Below are 25,498 nucleotides of genomic sequence, written 5' to 3' on the forward strand. Positions count from 1 at the left end.
CCTCCACTGGGGGCATTTAGTGCAGTGCCCCTCAAGTGAAATTTTTGCATCAAGTTCAGGTGCTCTGAATGAGTCCCTCTAGGATTTCAACATGAATAAAAGTGAAGTAGTTCATCGGCATCCATTACAGTTCAAGACCGGCTGTAAGCCGCTGACCTGTATCTGACAACAACAGAAACCAACCTGGTCACCCGGGGCCATCTGACGTCTGTTTTCCCTGCTAATCTAAAATGGCGGGATTAAGGCTATTTTCCCGCCAGTCAGCTTTCTGCTACTTAAACAGAACGTCCTCTAACGCAGAGTTGATTCAGTAAACACCCCCCCTCCCCTACCCCAACAGTTAATTTAGAGGACTAATTTAGTAGCCTCGATGTATCCCTGTCAATGGAACGAAAAAAAACGAACGCACATGCAAATGACAGACGAGACAGTGACACGGCGGTGGCATTAGAAACACTGCTAAGCTCTTTATTGTTGGCAGTGAACCTGCGGTATTAGAGATGACCTTGTTTATGCCTCTGTCCAAACAAAAGTTCAATACAGCAGAACGGCAGGATATAAAGGGCACCAAGGCCGCTATGGCACAAAGTCTGACACGTATTCAGAGTGCATGAAAGAACCTCCATATACACCAGAAAGGACTAGTCAGCCTTTTGAAAAAAGGAAAAAAAAAAGAAAAAAAAAGTTGGGACCTTCAAGCTTTTTTGAAAGACACATGTAATGGCGGAGGCTGATGTCAAAAAAGCCCTACAAAGGCAAGGGCGAGACAAAATATGTTCTCAGTGCCGACCGCGCACTGTGAACAAATAAATGACCTCAATATCAGGGAGGCCGTCCTCTGAAGCAAGGGGCCCCTAAAGCATATAGGGGGGGGCCCTCCTCTCTCAGGACGTGTGACCTGTGTATTACTATTACATTACCCCCAACCCCACCACCACCCAGACACACTCACACCCACACAAATGGTATACGTTGAGAAGGACCTTACACAACTGTTTACATCTCATCTGGCGATGACACCCTCCAAAAGGCTGACGCCCTTCGTCACCCCAACCTCTTGAACAACCACCATCAAGAACCCCCTTCCCCCCCTCTCTCCTTACCCCACACGCCTCTTCCCTCGATGAGCAGCTCTACAGTTAGCCTGGTGATTATCCATTGTCTCTGACAATGTCAGCCAATGACAAAGCAGCCGCATTCCGAAGTGATTTTTACTACAGCCACGCGTAGGGCAAGTGTTGTGGTTATCTCTCTCTCTCCCTCTCCCCCTCTCCCTCTCCCTCTCCCTCTCCCTCTCTCTCTCTCTCTCTCTCTCTCTCTCTCTCTCCCTCTCTCTCTCTCTCTCTCTCTCTCTCCCTCTCTCTCTCTCTCTCTCTCTCTCTCTCCCTCTCTCTCTCATTTCCTTCGGAGGGGATACAAACAAGAAAGCAACTGCCAACCCTTCCTAAGTGAAAGACCCCTAAAGTCAGAGAGAGTCTGCCCTCCAGACCTTTCCTCCTGCCTGTTTTCCAGATCACCCCCTCCTTTCCCCCACACACACACTCTCACACACACACACACACACGCACCCCACCAAGACGGTTCCCACCAATTTCCATTTTATTCCCTTCCTATGCGAATGCTTAAATGACCTTCATTGTCAGGAACGGTAATCCATTTAGGGCATTTAAAATGTATGAGACCAAACAAAATAATTAAAAACTGTGGGGATGGGGGTGGGGGGGGCGGTTGTTGGGGTGGAGGAAGGGTGGGAGGGCACGAGAGCAGCAGTTACAGTCAAGGTCACCTATGGCCGCCAAGGTCTTTTTCCACGCCGTGCAACAGCTGGCGTCCATGCAAAGCTCAGGGCGTTAATAAAAAGTGACAACGTTGCCCGGGCTGGTGTGTAATACTAACGTCTGACACCCGGCTGGCAGATGTGTTCCCCCCCCGCATTAAAGGGGAGTCAAGGTTAAAGGAATTTAAAGAGAGGAGGCGATGCCTAAACACTATTATATCGTGTAATCTCCCGCCTGGCCCGACGGCACATCCTCCTGCGCCGGGCTAGCTCGCACACGCGCCGCGACCGGACGCTAGTTTGTTCAAATTCAATATGGCCCCGCCGTGATTAAATAAGACAAAACATAAGCCACCCCCGACCGAATGTGCTTGTTCCTCCCCGAGAACGCCACTGCCAAGCGGGCCGGCTCGGCACGCCGTGGGCACGGCGGTGGAGTCACATCAGAAGCGCTCTGGCTCACCTTGAGAGAGGTAAACAAGGGAGGAACATGCCACTTGAACAGCGGGAGGTCCGCAACAAGGATCTGCACTCACAGATAAGTCGTGGAGGACAAAGTCACACAAAGAAATGCATTACACACACACACACACACACCCACCACCCACAGGCAGGCGCCCACGCACACACCCAAGTGCACGTACCCACACACACACACAAAAACAATGAGAAGTAGGGCAGTGTGACCCACTTCCAAGGATGCATTGACCAAACAAGTCATGCACAGCACATGCGTCTCCATTTCTACAGAGATAAAGAGTGAAATAGAGAAAGACGCATACACACACACATACACCATGACGTTACACCACACAAAAGGATATATGATACACAGATACTGAAAGGTCACACCTCTCGGGCTGAAGGCAGCACAGGTTACATGGGAGTGGTGCGTGAAGCAACCTTTGAGGGACAGACAAGTAGAAGAGGAGGACAGCGAAGGCGCCGGGAGCCTGGGTTGGCCCCTGGACAAGTGCCGCGAGGGGGTTGTTGGAGAGAATGCCAGTTCACACACACACACACGCACACGCACACACACACACACACACACACACACACACACACACACACACACACACACACACACACACACACATAAACACACTGGTGACTCAGCTGAAGGATTCAGAGCACCAGCTGAATGGACTGGAAGTCCCGCACCCCCCCAACTCTCTACACACCCACACGCACACCCACCCACCCCCCACACCCACACAAACACCCACACAAACACACACACACACACACACACACACACACACACACCCCATCAGCACCATACCTTGCCCAGGGTGGCGCAGATGTGCTTCCAGAAAAAAAGAAAAGGTGTTTACAGTGCATGATAAATATTTGGGTGTCATTCGGGAGACCCACCCATGGGCCATTTCCTGAGTCGCCTGGAATAACTGTGTTGGTATAAAAAAAGACACACACACAAACACAACAGCACAATTATTGAAACACGCATCCCTTCCTAATGAGCCGTAGCGTCTATCCATCTCAACCCGATTCGTTTCTATTTGAGATCGAGATCATCTTTCGTTGACATTGTCTGCTCCAAAGCGGTGCCCATTTCCTCTCAGACGACATTTGTAAACATTAGAGAGGAACTGTGGGGGGAATGAGACCATATGATTGGCTCTAGGGGTCGCGGTGCCAACTTGGGTGGGGTACCGGAGGCCTTTGAAGCTCACCGCGGAGGAAAGCGTGGGCTGCATCGCCACAGAGATCAAAGACACACCCTCTTATGGCGGGTCGTCGTCGGCGAGCAAAATCTCCGCCTGTTAAATGAACCGTTTGTATACAAGACCGCGCTGGCTGATTGGTAGTAGGGACAATCTGGGACATGTTTTTGGGAGCGAGACGCTGTCTGACAGAGGTTTATGTGGGAGGAAGAATAGCATCATAACCTCATCCTCAAACTGCCTTTTGGTTGTTTTTGTTACTGTAGTGTTTATATTGCTGTCCCCAATCCACTTTTTGTAGTTTGTTAATCATGATTGAGTGTTGTTTGATTGTGTTGTAAGACTGTGGAATTGGAGGTGAGAGGGGATCATCCAATTGGATTTATAAACACAGTCAAACACTGCTTTTTGTGGCAATCGTACTGAGAATATGAGAAGGTCTTGGAAGTATTGCTATGGTAGGGTTACCAACTGGTAATGGGTTTAATTTATAGCACACACATTGCGTGGGTGGTTGCGTGTGTGTGTGTGTGTGTGACTTATTATGCACACCAAAGAAAAAAAACGCTGTCGAGAAAAGCACCATCAGCTTGTTGCAAGCAATTAGGCGTCTCACTCAAATCCAATGCGAGTGCTTTAGTGTCTCCAGGGGAATGGAACCGGCAACCTCCCTTAGCCTGAGATAGTACTCATGGCTAAAAGTGCACGGACACGCTGCCCAGCGGCGGACCCACCGAGAATAAACCCAATTGTCCGGCCAGCATCGATGCACCTCTGGAAAAAGAGGGGGAAAAACAAAAACCCTCCTCAGTGTTCCAGTGCCTCTGGCTCTTTAAGTGCTACTTGTACGATTTCAGCGCTCGGCCGGGATCACCTTGATCTCTCTTTGAACCCCAGGTAAACCCATATGACACGGAGGTGGGGGACAAAAAGACGTATTCACCCCCGGCCTTGTCCTCGGCTCACCCTCTAAGCCTCATTGTTAAATACAGCAGGAGTCTGCTCCACGCGCTAACAATAGCAGGGTCAGGCCCGCTCTAAAGGGAGGAGAGATTTGGGCCGGCTGCCGTTTGTTTGTGTCCGCCATAAAGCCATCCCACCTGGCTGGCGCGCCACTTAGGCGTGGAGAAACTCCCAACTGAAACACGATGTGTTGTTTTTGCCATTCGGGGAGGAGGAGGAGGAGGAAGAGGAGGCGGAGGAGGAGTAGGAGTGTGTGGCAGGCCTCTGTTTGCAGGATAGGCTTACATTGTTAGGTGATTACCACCCCCTCGCTTCTCAATGTTATTTCAGTAGCTCGGCGGCAGAGATATGCACCTTCTTAAGAAATGTGTTTTACCCCCGGTAATTGTGTTTTTCATTGTTGCCGGCTCTGATCGCAGCCAGCCGGCGCACCGACTCTTGCAGGAAATTATCCCGCCGCGCCTCGGCCCACCGGCGGCCATTAAACTAGCCGAGAGAGACAAGGCCAGTGCGCCAGTGGCGCGTTGTTATCTAGCCGTAACGAAGGAGTGGGAGGCGGTGGAAGCAGATCTGGAGGGTAAACACCAGGGAGGCGCAACATCGCTATGAAATGGACATTGTTTTTTAAATAAACGCTAAGCTAACATAAGCTACCCAAGGCCACGCGCTGACGGGCACTGGGCTCCGGTCCGAGCGTTGTTTGTGGGCGACGTGTAGGCAGGCGGGAGGGCAGGCAGGCACCACGGGCCTCTCTCTCGCTCCCCCTCACTCACCCCATACCTTGTCATCCTTAGCAGTGGAGGCTGATACAGGTAAAGTGCAGTAATCAATTTGCTCTACTGGCGGGAGAGCTCCCTACGAATACTAATCAACCTCCTACCTCCTTCCCCAACCCCACGCACACACACATAAACAACCCCCCCCCACCCCACCCACACCCAACCCCCAAAACACACACACACACACACACACACACACACACACACACACACACACACACACACACACACACACACACACACACACACACACACACACACACACACACACACACACACACACACACACACAAACACCTCCAGCGCCTGCCTTTCTCCTTTGTCGTTCACCTTTCTCATGGCTTATATACAGCCCCCCCCCCCCCCAGCGCCTGTGGCCCAGACCTGACCAAACGCTAAAGGAGGGCAGGATGTCTTCTGTGCAGATAACTGCTGCCACTAATCAGGCCTACGTGCACCGGGCCATGGGATTAAAAGAGCCAGCACAGCTTGGCTCAGGCGCTGAATGGCGGCACGTAACGCGGGGCTTTGAGAGCACACGGGCCGTGCACACACACACACACACACGCTCGCGCGCACACACAGACACACACACACACACACACAAAGAAGGAACAGCAATAGCGCAAGAGGCTGCAAATGGAAACCGACGGGAACGCGGCAATATCTCGCCCCCCGGAAACACACAAACATAAGCGGGATGCCATACCACCGACAAGGTCAAAAAGACAGACGCACACACACACACACACACACACACACACACACACACACACACACACACACACACACACACACACACACACACACACACACACACACACACACACACACACACACACACACACACACACACACACACACACTCACACACACACACACACACACACACACACACACACACACACACACACACACGTCACACACACACACACACACACACACACACACACACACACACACACACACACACACGTCACACACACACACACACACACACACACACACACACACACACACACACACACACACACACACACACACACACACACACACACACACACACACACACACACACACACGTCACACACACACACACACACACACACACACACACACACGTGAGAAGATGACATCTAAATGTATATCAGCCAACCAAAACAATAGAGAGATTCCCTGCCTGGCAGTGGGAGCAGCCCCGTTTGGAGCACATCTCCATCATGGACGAGGAACAAACGGAGTACAGCTGTGAGCTGACACACAGCGTAGTTCCCCCTCGCTGTTCATTTGAAGCGGAGGCTTACAAGGAGAGGGGCTGGTGGCGGAGTGGAGGAGGGCTGTCTTTGCACCATATCAAACACATACCCAAGTTGCCTCCAGGCTGTGGCGGAGCTCGCGAGCATGAACACACACACACACACACACACACACACACACACACACACACATTTGGGCACGCACACACACACACACACACACACACACACACACACACACACACACACACACACACACACACACACACACACACACACACACACACACACACACACACACACACACACACAGACAGAGCATAGGCAGGAGTGAGAGACAGAGAGTGAGAGAGAAATGAGTGTTAAAAAGAGAGCGAGCAGGGAGCGAGTATTGGGGAGAGAGAGAGAGAGAGGGGGGAGATGGAGAGCGGACACCATGCTTTGCATCAGCAGGGATATTTCATTATGTACATAACGAGTGCCATTAATCGCTCTTAACAAGAGGACACAACCTCACCTTGGCAGTCTCACACGCAACCGCCGGCGCGAGTGGGTGGGTGGGGGGGGGGGACATGCAAAACATCTGAAGGGGGCGTTCAAAATTTTAATTCACAGGGTTTTTTTCTATCCGGTCGTCGTTTGTTATCATTTTGTCCCCCGTCGCAAGGTCCATATCAGAGCTTTGAGGCCCGAGGGCCACGCAGGAGCCTGCAACGCTCTGACACACATACACACACACACACACACACACACACACACACACACAAATGGAACGTGAAGGGAAATAAATATGGCCAGGGGATAGGTGGTACGAAAATGCCGCAGTGACTACGGATGTGTGTGCGTGAGTGTGTATACGCGTGTGCTTGGTGTGTCAGTCGGGGGTGAGTGCGTGTATGCCCTTGACACACTGACATAGGGGGCGTCAGTCATGTGACACTCCTGTCATTCGTTCCGCCTTCATCATCACCCCCCCCCCCCCCCCCCCCCCCCCCTCACCCCCTCCTCTTCCATCCTGAACCTCCTACCCAGCCACCTGGCAGACCCCCCCGCCCCCTTCCACCCATCTCCCCCCTCCTCGTCCTCCCACCCACCCACCCATCCACCTTTCCGCAACGACCTCATCCTCCTGTGACCTAATGCTGTCCCTCCCTCCCCCCCCTGCTCCCTAACACACATCTCTCTTCCAAATCTCTCTCTGCAGTCAGAGCAGCAGAGACCCAGCCACCCACCGCTGTGCTTCGTCTGTCTCTTTATCTCTCCATCCATCTATACATCTCTGTCTCTCTCTCTCTCTCCCTCTTTCCATCTACACATCTTTCTCTCTCCCTCTGCCTTCTCCCCCTTTCCTGTCCTCTCTCTCTCTTCCACCCTCCCCCTTTCCTGCCATTACTCCCCCCCCCCCCACTCTACTCCCTCCCACTCCCTCCCTCTCCCCCGCGGCTGTGCAGCAAGGTCAGGTGGGTCACTGTGTCCTCATCTGTAATCCACTGCCATTCGTCAGCAGCCCCAGCCTACCCAGACTGGGGGGGGGACAGAGAGAGCGAGAGCAGGAGCGAGAACGAGAGCGAGAGCGAGAGAGTGAGAGAAAGACATAGAGAGAGCCATAGAGAGCGAAAGAGAGAGCCATAGAGAGCGAAAGAGAGAGCCATAGAGAGGAGAGGAGAGACAGGCACTCAGACAAGGGGAGAATGCCCAATTAGGCAGCTGTCACACACACACACACACACACACACACACACACACACACACACACACACACACACACACACACACACACACACACACACACACACACACACACACACACACACACACACACACATTGAGTCCAGCATGGTAGAGCAGAGACGGGTAGAGCAAGAGGTGGAGAAATAAAGAGAGATGGAGAGAGAGAGATGCTGCAGAATCAGCCTACTGTACTGAGGAGTGTAAACACACTCAGCTGCAAGGGTACTGTTTTCTATGTGTTTTGTGTGTGTGTGTGTGTGTGTGTGTGTGTGTGTGTGTGTGTGTGTGTGTGTGTGTGTGTGTGTGTGTGTGTGTGTGTGTGTGTGTGTGTGTGTGTGTGTGTGTGTGTGTGTGTGTGCGTGTGTGTGGGTGAGTGTGGCTTTGTCCGAAGAAAAGGTCCACACAGCTACATTTTAGCAAAACATTGTGATTGTGAAGTGCCTATTGCTTGCTAAAGGCTTAAGTTAGTATGTCAATAGGCATGTACTTATACACTCAACAAAAAGCTGACTTCAGGACCGGCTAAGCATTTACTAGAGGTGATTTTTTAATTTTAAAAGGCTGTTGTATGCTTGACAAGCAATAACAATTCCCTTTACCCATAATCCTTTTGGGGTGGGTTGGGAGAAGGGTGATGGGGTAGTGGCTGTTAGCGGACTGTTTGTATGAACGTTTCTGCCCACTGGTACAGGAACCTGGCCAGACATTACAACAATAAGTCCAAAGTCCAGAGCAACATGGACCCATGCAGAGTGTTGTGTGTGTATGTGCGTGTTCATATGCATGTGTGTGCTTGCGCGTGCATGCTTGTGTGCATACGTGCACGCAGTGGGAGGAGACACCATGCCTGACAATCCTTGATGTCCCGCACTAATGGAGAATATCAAATGGGCGACAAATATCCCATAATTGAATCATTCATCAACTGCAAACACATCCGCCATGAGTAATGGTGAAGCTAATCAGCAGGAATGATACGGATGGCCTTCACGCAAGGCCCTTAGGCAAGATTTATAATTCCAGTCCATGCAGATTTGGAGTCATTACTTTGTTTGATAATTTAGCCAAAAATGCACAATTTTTTTTAACTTTGTCTTTCAAACAGCGACCAGGTACAGTCAAACCAAGTCTCACAAATCAGACGTTGGTTTACAATGTAAAGTCAGATGGCAGACGTGATAAAATCAGAGGGAATGGCCTTTGTTTTGCTTAATATATATCTTTTTGAACAATCATGTTGCTAGAGGCGGGGATCTGTGTGCATGCGTGTCATTGACGAATATCTCGACAGGAAACAAGAAGTAAATCTGCACCTTGCATTTTCTGGTTTCCGGCCCAAGCTGTGGGCAGACTCCCCCCAGAAGTTCTGCTATATATAGTAGAACTGCTGGATCCGAGAATAAGTCAAATGTGGTTCGGAGGTGAGCACATAGGGTATGTCTCTCCTTGCTAAATCTTCCCAGCAATAGAATATATTTCTGTCTCCCTAGTTTAGATATTTTTTTGCTTTTTGGCAATGTGCGGCCTTACGTGTCAAAGTTCAACAGGGTTCAGTGGAGCGTCAAATCCAGCTTTGAGTGGTTGAGTGTTCAAGCCGATTGCGTCAGAAGAGCGAGGGACACTTATCCTGTAAATCCTGTCTGAGTAGAAAGTAGAAAGAGTTTGCGGATACTTAACCGAATTTCTGGACTTACCCGAAACCATTTTGCCCTTGGTTTTGTAGCTGTGTAACATCAGGATTTTATCGAATCAGGATTTTATATAACCTTTATAAATTGTGCAAACGGTTCAGATAATATCCAAACGCAATTGTTTATCACGATCATTCAGTTCATTGAATAATGTGAATAAATAACTTTACCTCCAAAGCGCACACTTTATATGCTGCATATATTAATCTCACCTAGTAATGTCAGCGGTAATTCATAATTCATGAGGATTTCTTACTGGCTGAAATTTTGACCTTTGTAAAATAACAGTGGGCGTCGGTGCTGATGTTGGCAAGCGAAGGCTAATGTTCGTGAAAACCTAATTTGTAAATGTTGGTTTTACAAGCACTTGCTTGAAATACTAGCAGCTCCATGGGCTGAGTCTTATCCCGGGGAGTCCAGCGCATAGCAGTTTTCTGCCAGCAGTTTTCCCCCTTCTGTGTCAGGACCCATTTTGCAGCCATTTAGAGAACACCCAGCGAACCTGAGCAGAAAGAGGAAGTCAGGCAAGTGAACATCAATTCCCTTAAACAGGATTGACATAACAGCTTTTAATCCATTAATGTTGCATGCTCTGATCAATTCCCCATTACAGTTACCTTAAACACTCAAAACCTCTGCCCTACTCTGATACTTACTTAAATTACCCACTGATTTAGGGATACACAAAATAATAAATAATAATGAAACGTGAAAGCTTGTATTATTTCAACATGCTTGACAATGCAAACGTCGAAGTGGCACGTTCGTGTTTTCTGGCACGCTCTCCAGAAACTTCCATTCCCGTGTTTTCCATTGTCATGACTCAGCTAACTGAGGTTAGCTGGTCCCTCCCTTGTTCTTTCAGCGGGTCTCCTGTATGCCAGGATGCCATTATGCTAAAACGCTCCCAAAGTCTTGAGATGCTAATCTGTCTTGTCATATTGATGCATAGGCTGGGGGCTGCTCCATTAGCAGCACTGGGAGAGTGACTATGCACTCAAGCAATAACTAGTTTGTTATTGTGCTCTCACGTACATCTAAAATAACAATTAGATGATTGCAAGCACGATCCGGGGTCCACTCTGGCAACTACATGCCCTTTATCTTCTGAAAAGATCAGGGAAGTTAAGGGGATCGAATCCAATACATTGTCAGCAGAGCGACGACTCGGGCTAACATTAAAAATTAAAGGGCAGACGCATTCTCCTCCCCCATGTTCTGGCTATAAAAGATGATAGATGCTCAGTAATAGAGGCATTTTTCAAAAAGCTACAAAATTTGGTGTCATTACCATTACGGTTAGAAAAAGCGCTCCGCTCCGCTATCTTAGGCTGAGATATTGCTGGCACGGAGCATCCGCCATTGAATACACCTGCAGGCCTACACATGATTTGCCTGTAGGTCACGCCTCTACAATGTAAACAACACCGTCAGAGTGGGTCAGCTCATCTATAGGAGTGTAACTCAACTCCTGAAGGGAGTGAAACAGTTCAATGTGCGATCCCAGGCTCACTTCAGATCTTATCAACGATACTGGACGGTGTGGATTGCAAAGTGGAAGTATTAGGCTATATACTGTTCCATCTACGGGTTACTGAGATCTAGGAGGTGGTAACCATGGCTACTTCCAATACATGTGCAATGCAATGCATAGCCAAGTTTGTGAGCTGACACATTTATTGAAAAAGTACTCGAGGACTTTACTTCATCATTGTTTACGCTGTGTTCTCTCGTACATCAGGTCACTTGTCAGAAGTAACTGAATGTTTACAAATTAAAAGGCTAATTTGAACTATTGGATATTAGCTTACAATGAATAACAATGTGTGCATATTGTACATAGTCTGCAGTATATCAGCTGAAGAAACTACTGTTCTGGGTTTTTTTTGGAGAAAGACTCTTCAGTCACACTCCTTATGGGACAAAATGCAACGCAAACAGTTTTTCTCATCCTGAATGATTTTAGAATCAGTTCAGAGAGACGATCTACAGTGAAAACTGATCATTTAAAAGAACCTGTCTCGGATAAGCATCTTACCTAAGGAGGATGGCAGGTCATCTAGGGAAGAAACTCCAAACTATTCAGATGGGCGTTAATCACCCAGGAGGACACAGTCTGACATCTGTCAGTGGTACTGCAGCAATACTTTTATAGTAACTAAGAGGGAGATCACCCTGAAGTTCACCATACTGAAAGTCACAATCCAGGCAGGCCGGCACTGCTGGCGTCCTGTCCCTTTAAATAACTTTAGGACCTTTTTTCATCTGCCATCCTCCTTGAGGTTTTTTTAACACTCCAAACTTCTCTCCTCCATCTCTTTGCCCATCTATCCCTCTTTCAACAACACACACGCACCCACACACGCACACACACAGTCTGCATGTGTGGCTGGCAACTACAAAGCAGTTAACCAAGCATCTCTTGGCTCTGTGTAGACAGAATAAGACACTCTCATTACAGGCCCTTAAAAAAAAAGCTTTTTGCCCTCTATCACAAAAAAAACATCGAGTGAAAACCAGGGGAAGCAGAGCAGAAGAGAGGAGTGATAGAGAGAGCATGAGGGAGAGAGAGCTAAAGGTCACCGTTCCCTTACAACTTGATTCCGTGCGAGCCTGGAGTAGACACACAGACACACAGACGGAAATACACATAAACACACACACACACACACACACTGACACACACACACATACGCGCGCAGTTCCCCTTTCCTGTTCCTCTTTAATGTCACAGGGCTGGCTCATATGACCTTCAGCCGCAGCATTGGCACGGCAGCCAGTGAGAGCTACCTCGCCCGCGGGCGCCCTTGAACTGGATCTGCAAGACAAAAAAAAAAAAGACCCCAGACCCCCACCACCACCACAACCGCTCCCCTCCTCCCGTTTCTGTTCCTCTCCTCTATGTCTCTCTCCCCTCTCCCTCTCTTTCATTCAATCTACGCCCACTCCTTATCTCTCGTCCCCCTGGTGGGAAGAGATTTATCACGATGCTGTATCTTTAACCTCCACCGTCGCTCCGAGATACAGACAGAATTTCAAAATGTCTCACCGGAGTGCCCCCCTCAACCTCCCCCAACCCCCCCCCTCCCCTCCCCTATCCCCCAACCGCCACCCGGTGAAGCGCCTCCACCTCCACCCACCCCTCAACTCTCCTTCATGTCTGGGCACCCGTGACATTCGGAGTAGGAGGAGGAGGAGAGGCAGCGAGGCGAAGAGGATTCTTCTTCTGTTTCCTTTTTGTTATTTCGTTTTCTTTGTCTATTTTTCTTTACTGTTAAAATGACCAACTTACTTTTAAACATTAACGCTAAGCTCTGCCCCCGCTCCAAGTTAGTTATCGGAATACGGGACACAGTGACCAGTAGCACCAACACAAATAACCCCCCCCCCCCATCCCCCCACCCACCCACCAATCCCTTCCTGACAGCAACGAGCTTCAGTTCCTTCCAGCACGGTGCACACACTGCAAACCACAGTGGGGGTCGAGGAGAGAGTGAAAGTCAGGGTGGATCGAGTTAGATAAAGATAGAGTTAGAGAGAGACACAGAGAGACAAATAAAGATAGGGCGAGAGCCATAGACACAGAGGGAGGGAGAGAGAGAGGCAGAGAGGGAGGCAGAGAGAGAAGCAGGAGTGATTGTTTTGATAAAGGCTTGTCAGAAGCACATGGGGGATCTCGGAGGAAAGCCGCCTGGGTTCACCTGCTGTGTGCATACAGCCCGGGGTCCATAGTCCAAGGCTGGAGGAGCGGGCATGAGAACCACACAGAGCCTACTGTAAGGCACCGAACAAGGGCTTTATCAGCATGCAAATATTGCAGTGCAGCTCCTGCCGAACCTCGCCGCGCCGCATGCCAAGGTTCAGGCGACCAGAGTCAATATTTGCATCCGTGCTATTGCCAGTATGTTGAATCCATGAAAAGGGTTTAGAACTTAACAAGCTTCCCCCAGCCTTTTCTGAACGGATCTAACGCACGCACGCACGCACACGCACAGACACACACACATACACACACACATACACACACACACACACACCTTAATAGTGGGAGTAGCAGGGAGTGAATTGAGGTGAAGAAGGGGACGGCGAATGGCAGCCCCCTCTCACACACATACACACATGCACGCGCGCACACACACACACACACACACACACACACACACACACACACACACACACACACACACACACACACACACACACACACACAGACTTTCCTATGAGCCTGACCTTTTCACAACTGTAATGTTATCAAGAGCCATACCCAGGGCTGCTGGGGACCATCTGGTCCGAGGCATTATGCCTGGCTTTCAGAAATCTAATAACACACATTACAACAACAACGTCCTTTTATATATCTTTCCTTTTTTCAATGTGTCTTTTTTCACGACACACTCACACACACACACACACACACACACACACACACACACACACACACACACACACACACACACACACACACACACACACACACACACACACACACACACACACACACACACACATTATTATATACACATTTCTGTTGCATTGCAGCAATATGATAATTATTATTATAAAAAATATATATGATTGCATATACTATATATAATCACATTATGGTAATAAGCCCCAGTTGGATCTTTAATCTAAAAGGGTGTAACAAGTTATGTTTAGCTTGCGTATGCAAGTATGTGTGTGCAAAATTTAGGAAGATGGCTTCCAAATGTGATTAATCACACATATACACGCACACACGCAGACATTAATACAAAACACATACATAAACACATTCACACACCAACAAACACGACCTGCTCTTTGCAAGCCCAGCAGGCAGTACCCCTCCCAGGAGGGCTTGAGTCGGGACAGGAGTCCATGAGCAGTGTAGCAGTGTCTTCAATTAGCGTAAGGGGCTTTCGCTCGAAGACACCGCGTTCCTCTGCTAAGAATAACGCGCTACAGGTCTGCTGCCCACAGGAGGTTAACCGGGCAGGCCGTCTCCAGCTATGGCACAACAGCATAACCCTTCCCGTGGGTGTGTTTGTGTGTGTGTGTGTGTGTGTGTTCGCGTGTGTGTCCACGGGTACATGTGCCGATGCTAACCAGAGCCCGCACAACCCCACCCCACCGAGGCTAATCCTGTTCCCTGCCATGTTTAGCCTCACCTCGGGATACATGATGTTGTGTTTGTGAGTGTGACACCTGGGCTAATAAGGCTGCACTTTAACGAGAGCGAAACCAAGAACCTGATTAGTGCTAGGCTAGGCTTCGGCCCGATTGGAGGCCGGGAAGGAAACAGAGCGACACCGCCGCTAACGAGCAACCGAGGTGATTGGTTGTGAAGAACCCCCCCCACCCGCCCATACCCTCCTGTCACAGTGTGCCAGAAACAGACAAGGAGAGGAGGGGACGGGGGGTTGGGGGAATGGGGGGGGGAGCGTTGCATCAAAGGGAAGAAGATGTGCCTCGTAAAATCATAACACCCGCATTATGCCGCCCACGCCCTGCCTGGAAAGCACTTCTCCAGCACCAAGGAAGACAAAAGAAAGGAAGACGAATCCAAAGAAAGCCCAACCAACTGTGGGGTTGACCACCAAACGTCATTACTGGGAGGATTCCTAACCACATGAGAGAAACATAAACACATAGATACGTGCATTGTACTTGTGTTATGAGCAGGGAGGATACAGGAGTAAACCCCAGGGCTCAGACCCGAGTACAGCCACACAGATTGTGTATTATGAATAATTACGTTGTTTTTTTTGGTCAGGCAGGGATTCAGGACCCCCTGCTGGGTTTATCCCAACGTTTCCGTCTGAGACCGTGACAACAGCACGACCATAGATAAACAACCAATAAAAGAGGCCATTTGGTAATCCGTTTAAAAATACATTCCTTTTATGTGATCTTCTTTAACATTCTTCTTTCAGGCTTTCGGTAAGGGTGTGTGGAGAGAGGGACGATCTCAGCTGAATAAGCAATCACGGCAGAGACCAGGGGCTGAGCGTGGTACAGTAAACAAGCTGACCTGAATAATGCCCAGCCAATCAGTGAGAGAGTGGGTTATATTTAGATAGACAGGAAGCCTTGTGTCAATGAACAGGGAAGGGGAACATTCAACAAAAAAAAAGAGGAAGAAAAAAAAGAAGAGGATAGCATTGACTTAAAAGCTTGTGTAGCACTGGGCTTTGAGCTTGTCAGGGCTAACTGCAGTAATCACACACTATTACTGGAGCCAGGGTGTAGTGGGAGAGAGACCTATAGCAGGAGACACTGCTTCAGAGACTCTAACTGAGTGTGTGTGTGTGTGTGTGTGTGTGTGTGTGTGTGTGTGTGTGTGTGTGTGTGTGTGTGTGTGTGTGTGTGTGTGTGTGTGTGTCTTTGTCAAGTGCGTCTTTATATGCCTGTGTGTGGGGGTCTGTGACAAGTGTTTGAGTATGTGTCCTTGTGTGTGCTCATGTGTAAAGCCTGTACCCTAGGAAGTGAGCCTGTTTGCACCTACGATGTTCGTACGTATGTTTCTGTAATGCAACTTGTATGTGTGAATAAGTGTGCGTGTGACCATCATATGTGTACACTCGAACCATATATGTGTATGTGTGTGAAGTGGGAGGAGGACAAGAGACAGAGAGAGAGACAGAGAGGAGAGAGCGAGAGACCTCCATGCCTCCACTCCTGGTGTATAATCTATGGTTCATTTGCAGCTTTTCTCCCCAGTCTGACAAGCCGTTTACAAGAAGTAGCCCTCTGCCACTGACCCAGTTCTGAATGGCTGCATCTCACGACAGGGCCCTGCCTTCCTATCAGCCCCTGCTCCTCGTCCAACCAACGACAACTCAGCCACCCTCTGCCTCCCTTGAACTATCGGGTGTGGGGGGGGGGGGGGTTGAGAGAGAGAGAGAGAGAGAGAGAGAGAGAGAGAGAGAGAGAGAGAGAGAGAGAGAGGGAGAGGGAGGGAGAGAAGGAAAGAAAGAGAAGGAAAAAATCGGAAAAATAGGTCGCCCTGACCCACTTTTCTCATTCTTTCCATTTTTTCTCTTCAACCACCCTAAGATTGTATGTGGAGTTCCGTGGTGCATGATAGAGTGAGAAAGGAGAGAGCCAAAAAAATAAGAGGAAGACAATAAGAGAGAGGGAGTGTGAGATTGGGGGGGGGGGGGGGTTAAAAGACAGGGACTGCCCCGGTGAGTGCTGGCTTTTTGAGATGGTTTTCCGGTGCTCTATTTGAACCGGAGTTAAGCTATAGTGAAGCTATAGGGAAGTTATATTTAAGCTAAAGTGAAGCTAATTGTGAAGCTATATCAGCCTTACTTACAGTGAAATTCCTCCCACTCCCTAGTACAACAACTGCTCCCAGGGTTAACAACCCCCCCATTACCATGCACACACACGCTCTAACACACAGGCCTTCTCTCTGCTCTGAGGGGGACTATTACCTCATTACCTCATCTGTTACTCAAAGAGCTCATAGCCGCCCACTGCCTTATTTAAACACACACACACACTTTGTAATGTTTTACAGCTATTTAGCACCCGGGTAGGTATGACATGTTATCTGGCTAGGGGGGAAGGTAAGGGTATTTAGGGCTGGTGTGGTGGGGGTTGACTTGGCCACTGCCTTGCCTAGTAGCATGACTACTGTAGGTCCCCCCCCCCCCCCCCCCCACTGAGAGTGGCCCCATTGTGGGAAGCGGGATATTTCCCATCGTGCGCTGTGGTCTCATGCAATACCGCGCCTTTATTAAGTGTTGGTTGGTCACGCACCGGCTACATAATCCCTCCATTGGCTATTGCCCTGGTTTTGCTTGACTGAAACGTCTTCTGATACATGTGTGTGTGTGTGTGTGTCTCTCTCTGTGTGTGTGTGTGTGTGTGTGTGTGTGTGTGTGTGTGTGTGTGTGTGTGTGTGTGTGTGTGTGTGTGTGTGTGTGTGTGTGTGTGTGTGTGTGTGTGTGTGTGTGTGTGTGTGTGTGTGTGTGTGTGTGTGTGTGTGTGTGTGTGTGTGTGTGTGTGTGTGTGTGTTGGTTGGTGAGTGGGCGGGAAGCACCTTTTACTTCCTCCTTTTATTCCCACAAAAGCGTTTACGTATTAGCACTCGACCTTGCCGAAGCATCTGTGGCTAAGTGAAAATTAGTTACCACGAAGCGCTATTACTGTCAGATGTAATGACTGGGTCTAGCACCCGGTTAGCTAAGCATTAGCATGCCAGTGTCGCGGCACTTTGATGTCAAAGTGTGCGCGGCCGCAACAGATGCTCGCTGCTTTGTGTGGGTTGTGTGTGAAACAACTTACATAAGTTGTCCCTTGACACTCGACTAAAATAAATAAAAAATAGGAAGTCAAATTGGAGCTGGGCTAACCCATTGCTAAACTCCCACCGGTCAGTGCTAAGCCTCTGCGTGCTAATGCTGACCTAGCGTACACACGTTAGCGCCTCAGAGAAGAGTCATGTAGCCTGCTGCTCCACATCCCTACAAGAACAGCTTCAGATACACAGGGACATTTGCACTACATTTATTTAATATCCAAGCAAGGAATGGCACGTTTCAACTGTTCATTTTTTGTATGGCACGAAATACGTCATAGACACAGCTGAATCATGACCATGTTCGAAAAGATGGCTCATACTGTTGAATAGCCACTAATCTACAATAGGTACACAACCATTGCACATTTTTCACTTTTTCCCCATACCTGAAGTGTACTACTTTTCATTCGATTTGCTTTAGTCCTCCTGCTTAACATTAAAATGCATCAACCTCGGAATGCAGACGCTTTTTTATTAGAGAAAGAAATGTGAATGTTCAAAACAAAATCAGAGAGGACCGACCTGAAAAATACCGGTTCCTTTATTTGGTGACGTGGAAGGGGGTGTGTGGGTGGGGGAGGAGGTGGTGCTGGTGGGGGTTGTAGTTCCTGTTAGGGGGTGGATGTAGGTCAAGCCTTGCCTCCTCATAAGCACCAAGGTCACCACTGAATGGAAGGGCAGGTGGCTGAGAGACAGAGAGGCCCTGGATAAACCACATTTGTGTGGCTCTTGTTCCAGCGCCAGCCCTTTGGATGTGTAAACAGAGACACACAGGGTTGTGCTAACTAAAGCACTGCGACTGTCTGTGTGTTTGTTTCTGTGGGAGTGTGCTTTTTTGCACATGGACAGATTGTACACAGGTTACACAAGCACTCCGGCATTACTTTTTATAACCCAAAATGCGCATGATTAAAAAATACTTTGAGATATGGTAGCTTGTGGTTTGTTTTCTTGTGTGTGAGCTTTGCGTTGTGGGGGTAAGATTTGTGCTGTGTGGGTTAGCTTTGTTTTACAGGTTGGCTTTCAGTTGTGGGAGCTAGCTTTGTATTGTTTGGGTTAGCTTTGCATTGTGGGTAGCTTGTGTTATGTGAGTTTGCTTTCATTTATGGGCTATCTTTGCAGTGTGTGGGTTAGCTTGTTTTATGTGGGTTAAATTGTGTTATGTGAGTTAGCTTGAGCTGTGTGGGTTAGGTTGTGTTGCGTGAGATAGCCTTGTATCACGTGGGTTTGCTTGTGTTGTGTGGGTTAGTTTGTGTTAGATACCCTGGCTTAGAATGACACACGCACACCAAAACTAATTTCCTGAATATGGAAATAAAGTTATTACCTACGTATTTGAGAGTTTGCTAACAATTTCTTCTAAAGCAGTGCATTGTAGTTTGGATTTTGCTATTGATAACATCTATGTGACTCTGATGACCTGAATTCAACTCTGCAACTTGTCTGTGGTGAGATCAACGGTTACAGCAGCTGCTCTAATGTCAAGGAAATAACACAGAGGAAGTGTGCACACTTAAGCAAATACAAACAATTCATACTTAATCCAGCGCCAGTTTAGTAAGCCTATAGGATGGATATGGTTTCCTCTTGTGGATATGAAAATGCGATCAAACTTCAAAAGAAAATGCCTCATCCCACACCAGCAAAACCTATGAAGAAAACTGTGCCCTTAAGTTAAAATCTCCAACTGTGCTGATTTTAAACAGCATCAACACAAGTGCCTGAGGTTCAAAATCCAGGCACATGTGCTGGATGGGTTAATAAGGCGTGAGCAATAAGGTTAAGCTCCTTATTTTTGGAGTAACGTGGTAAACACATCTGAGGGGCAGGAGCGATAGCATGCTAGCTTAAAAATACACCAACCAGAGACATCACTTTGAACTAGGGACAAGTATGGAAGTAAAATCCAGAAAACACAGCCACATTTTAAAATACATTACTTTTAGCAAAGCAGACACATTTTCTACTTCAGCCAATCACCTTACGTTCATATTGAACCCTATTCAAGGTCAGGGCAGTCACCTCAAACCTGTCAGCTATTCTAGCAACTGCCACACTCACTCACACACACACACACACAGACGCTTCACTATAGCTTCACCACAAGCTTAACTCCTGTTCAAAAGGGCCCCTGGAATACGATGGTACACACACAGGCCACCAGGGCAGTCCGCCCCCACCCCCCCCCCCCCCACAGACACACCCAAACTCGCCTTTTCCTCTCTCTAATGTACAACAGGCTATTTTATGCTCTATTTTTTTTTACAGTGCGTGCGTGTGCGCATGTGTGTGTGTGTGTGTGTGTTGTGTGTGTGTGTGTGTGTGAGTGTGTGTGGTGTGTGTGTGTGTGTGTGTGTGTGTGTGTGTGTGTGTGTGTGTGTGTGTGTGTGTGTGTGTGTGTGTGTGGACGTGGAGGAGAATGGGGTGGGCGGGGGAGTGAAGGGTGGCATGTGATTTGATCTCCTTCTGGAGAGTTACTTGAAAAGTCCCCTTAGCAAATCAGGTCAAGGTCACTCCCCAGCGTTAATGTCAAAGGGTAAGAGAGAAGGTTGCGTGTGGTGTGCGTGTGTGCCCGGTGTGTGCTGGTGTGTGCGTGTGTGTGTGTGTGTGTGTGTGTGTGTGTGTGTGGAGCGACACAGAGCAAGAGAGATAAGACACAAGATGAGTTGCAGCCGGTTGTACGTTGGACAGTCCTGGGTTATTTACAAATTGAGGAAATCAAAGGCACACTTCTATTACTATACTGTTGCTTACTAGACACTTTTCTAAAAGTCACACACTCCGCTTACATTTTTTTTTCACTTATGTGATTATGTCCCTCTTGCATCCGTCTTTCTACCCTAACTACTTTCTGCTAGATATTTACAGAAGCAGGGGGGGTGGGTTGCAGGTTAATTGCCTTTGCTCAAGGTCAAAGGGGGCGCGGCGAGCATGAGCCAGCGATCTGCCGGCCAACCGTCCGTTTTCCTATAAGTAACGGGTCACACGCCTGGCCTCCAGCCGCCCGCGCCCCCCCTGGCCAGCTCTCTATTGCCTTTCAAATGCCCCGAGTTATGACACTTTACAGGAGTTATGGGAAGGCTATGAGCTCTCCAACACACTGCACTCACAACTGATACGGTGCACACTGAATATACCCAAAATACTAATGGCTTCCCATCGGAGGCCCTGAGGCCCATAATAAGCAAGGCATGGCTCTTTTTCCTGTGCTTCAAGGACACTTATTTAGTTTAATGTCCTTAAGCCTAAGAAGGTGCAATGTATCTCATTTTTTTTTATCGATCTTAAAGCAACCCCGCAAACACACACAAGCTTATGTGCTGAGACCTTTTTCCTCCTGAGAAACTCGCACAGCTCCCATACTGCACTGCCACGCGAAACAGGTCCCCTCTGTTGCCCGGCAACGCTTCCACTCATCACACGATGCAAACCCCCCCTTCCCCCCAAAAAGATAGAAAGTTAAACCAATATTAGTCGCGACTGAGCCAAAACGATTTCAGGGGGGGGGTTCGAATAAGCCAAAGTGGAGCGTAACCTGATCCCACAAGCACCTTGCTCATGCTGAGGTTATGCCTGTCCATTAATACTGATGCATGTCACCCCTCATTTCTAATTAGGGAAAGCATGTGGCTCACCCATCGAAGTGCATGTGTGCATTGGGTGTCCATGTCCCCACAGCTATAAACCGACATCTAAAAGCACAAACGGAAGACCCAAAGTATGTCCTGCTGGGGGAGCCCGCGTTGACCTCTGCCTCACTCTCTCACCCTGACAAAGCACAGTGGCGGAATGAAAAAAGTTTTTATGACGGCTTAATTCCTTTTGGCCAATCCCCGACCCCTCACTCAGGGAAATAAATCTCCTGAGGCAGTATCGCGCCGCATATAGTGCATAGGCAGCGCCCTCACACACGCCCCCGCGTGCCTCCAGGGCCCTGTCCTCCATAGATCCATCATTCATTCATAATTCTGAAAACATCCTCTTTAGTTAATTGCATGGGAAAATTTAATTTCAAACGAAAGCTTTTAAACAGAAAGATATAATTAAGTTGGTGCTGGGTTCTCCCCCCTGCATCAACGCCGCAACCCCCACCCCCCCCCCCCCCCCCCCCCCTCTGGGCTCCCTGGCTGGGTGGGGGGGTGGAGGGTGTGGTCGGGAGGGGGGGGGGGGGGAGAGGGAAGAGAATGTACCACGGAACGGCCCCTGCACCGTGCTCCTCAGTGTCAGGAAGTCACACGGCCATGTTTGAAGCTGAGCGTTACGTAAAAAAAGCCTACCCACCCGCCCCCCCACTTCCCTTGCCCCCCCCCCACCCCCACCCCCACCCCCCCCCACACACACACACACACACACACACACACACACACACACACACACACACACACACACACACACACACACACACACACTCTGCACAGGCTTACTGCACCAGACGCTGTGTCCTTGGCTGCCTTGCTCAAGGTTCCCAAAAGGACAGGCTGCAAGAAGTTGGGAAGGATGGGGCCCTGTGATAGGCTGCAGAGGTGGAGGAAGAGAGAGCGAGGGGATGGGGAGGAGGGGGCAGGGGGGTTGATGGGGGAGATGAGGGTAGGATATAAGCACGGGGGATGGGGGGGGGAGGGGGTTGTGAGGAGTGGGGGGGAGCGGGTGGGGGGGGCGGGTGGCTGACTGTGACAGCCTTGGACTTTGAATTCACCGGCAGACAGGCTCATGCATCAATCCCTCAACTTACAAAAGACAAGCCACTACCTTGACGAAGCCAGGGACTCTTCAGGAAATGAGTGGCATTTTCACTTAGCCCGAGCCGCCGCCACCACCACCACCACCCTCCCTCCCTCCCTCTCAGCACACCACCCCCACCCCCCAACCGACGCACTGCTGAACTTCACCAACACAACCTGGCTCAGACAAGACACGGTTGAGTAACTGATCAAATCCTCTTGCGTCCCAGGTATTGTAAATTGGACGATGCAAACCCATACCCGCCCCCCTTCTGCTTCTAACCTTGGGTCTCATAAGTCGCGTCAGGGCGCTCTGCTGGGACGATTTGAATAACACAAATACTGATGCATAAATAGTCTCCAGAACACACGGCGCGGTAATCTTGTCAGTTGCCACCTTAAGCCGGCCCCTTTGTTAGAGTGACGCTGTGATGTAAGCAGACAGGGAAAGCATGTTGTGCTCGCACCTCTTGGGACCAACACGTGTACACGCATGACCTGACCTTCTTAGTCATTGGGCTCAGTCAGTCCCTAGTCTAATACAAAAGATATATATATACATCTATTCCAATAGTATAATACAAAGATCCAAGCAACAGCATGCCTGTTATCATTTCCAGTAAAAGTAGGCCTCCAGGATACCAGTACACTGGATTCAGCTGGTATGGGTGTGGAACCATAACATGCCATCAATGCCCAAACCACACACCCAGCCAACTCAACCAACTGCTATACACACCCATCCATTGGCAAGTACAACCAAAGGACAGGACGTTCCCCAATCCACTGTCCTTGTGCCTGTTTGGACCCTGAATACCACACAGGGGCCCCGACACCAATGGCCCCTGCCGCATGCAAAAAGGAAAAGCTGTGTAACCTTTATCTGACACTACCCGGTACGGGGGCTCGTGCGTGCTCACCACCGTCCAGTCCGGGGAGTAGGAGTCTTTGTGTGTGTGTGTGTGTGTGTGTGTTGTGTGTGTGTGTGTGTGTGTGTGTGTGTGTGTGTGTGTGTGTGTGTGTGTGTGTGTGTGTGTGTGTGTGTGTGTGTGTGTGTGTGTGTGTGTGTGTGTGTGTGTGTGTGGTCCTGAAACCTCCTCTTTGAAAACCTAACCAATCAGCTAATCTATATCCATCTCACTCCTCTCTCTCTCCCCCTCCCATCCCCTCCCTCCCCCTCCTTCTCTCTCACTCGCTCTCTCCACCCATCTCTGGCCCCTTCATTTTGTGGCGGATTTTCAACAAAGTTCAAATAACTCGAAGGCAATTGCAATCAGCAACAATCAATGCTGGAGGTAATTGAAGGGCCCTCTCACTGCACCAAGGCGAGGGCCTCACGTCACCTCTGAGGGGGATGGGATGGGGAGAGGGAGAGTTTGGGGAGAGGTGAGGTGAGGGTGACCATTCAACAGATGAGGTCCAGGCAGTGTGTAGCGCAGACATAGAGATCAAGGGTGACGCGTCCCAAGTGTCAATTCCTCTCTTCTGCCTCCCTCGCTTTTCGTCTTCCCTCTCTCCCTCTCCTGGCCTCCCTCCATTCCACACCATAATTCCAGCTACCATTCAGCAGCATTATAAAAAGCCCTTCCTGCCTCGTCATCAAATTCGCTCCCATTGACTTTGGTGGGTAGCCTTGCAGCCTCTGAGACTGAAGTACCAGTCGTAGCTCATGGCTGTACGTGCCAACAAGACAGCTTGTAAGACCTAAACACCAAGAACAGGGCGCATAGCATTTATACTATGGGCATTTTAAAGCTAGATTAGGGGGATTAGTTGACATACATTCAATGACAATATCCTAAGTATCTTAAGGCATTATAAGAGGTGTATTACTATTTAGCTACCATGATTTTAAAAAACATAACCTTTTAAAAAAGCAAAAATGGCTGACTTGCCAATGCAACGTAGTAACAAATGTTATACTTACTAACAATATTTTCAATGTGTCTCATGTGTTCTAAAAAAAGCACAGCCCTCAGCAAAGACTATGAGGCCAAGTCAATGTTAGGCCACAGCACAAAGTGAGCTCACTATAGTAGCTAGATTTGCATCCAAACGACACGCAAAATTGGAACAATCATTTTGAAAGGGTTGACATATGAAAATGTGAATGACGACATTTACTCCATGAGCGTGATAAAAGCATGATCGGCTGACAAAGGCCCCATCCTCACGCAAGGGTCAACCACCAAGCTGAATATGATGTCTGAGCTCCAGATGGCCTTCTACCAATCATTTCTTTGACCTCACACACATGACACAAATCAGGATCCAAAACCCATTAACCCATTACCGTGTTCTGCAGTGAAAACTCCAGTAGAAATGCTTTGACTTCTTATTGAGGTACATGATGGCTCATACTATAACCTACAGAGCAATTAGTTGATAAGAGCAATTAGTTGATAAGCGTTCACTGTGATAAAGGAAAGGTTTGCGTTGTTGGTATTGACAAACACAAGACAAAGAAATGCAGCCAACGGTTGCCGCAGAAAGAAACCCCCTTGCTACAATTCTCTCTCTCAGCTAAGTGTTAAATGGGTTTTTTAATATTTTGGATTTTAATTGCTAGTCTTTCGTTATTATGCGTGTGTGTGTGTGTGTG

The 25,498-nt window shown here is 48.9% G+C and overlaps 1 protein-coding gene across 2 annotated transcripts in view; it reads right to left on the reverse strand.

Annotated features, from left to right (window-relative positions):
* The window catches only part of nrip1b (nuclear receptor interacting protein 1b), a 30,615-nt gene extending 7,667 nt beyond the window's left edge, over positions 1-22,948 (reverse strand). The window contains exon 1 of one of the 2 annotated variants that reach the window (XM_060057233.1): positions 22,925-22,948. The gene's annotated coding sequence lies outside the window, so the exon portion shown is untranslated. Of the gene's footprint in view, positions 1-9,721; positions 20,395-22,924 lie in introns of those variants that run through there. The other variant, XM_060057232.1, reaches the window with a different exon arrangement.
* Positions 22,949-25,498: the final 2,550 nt, after the last annotated feature.

The sequence above is a fragment of the Gadus macrocephalus genome, chromosome 7, assembly GCF_031168955.1.
Source record: "Gadus macrocephalus chromosome 7, ASM3116895v1".
In the NCBI taxonomy this organism is placed as follows: domain Eukaryota; kingdom Metazoa; phylum Chordata; class Actinopteri; order Gadiformes; family Gadidae; genus Gadus; species Gadus macrocephalus.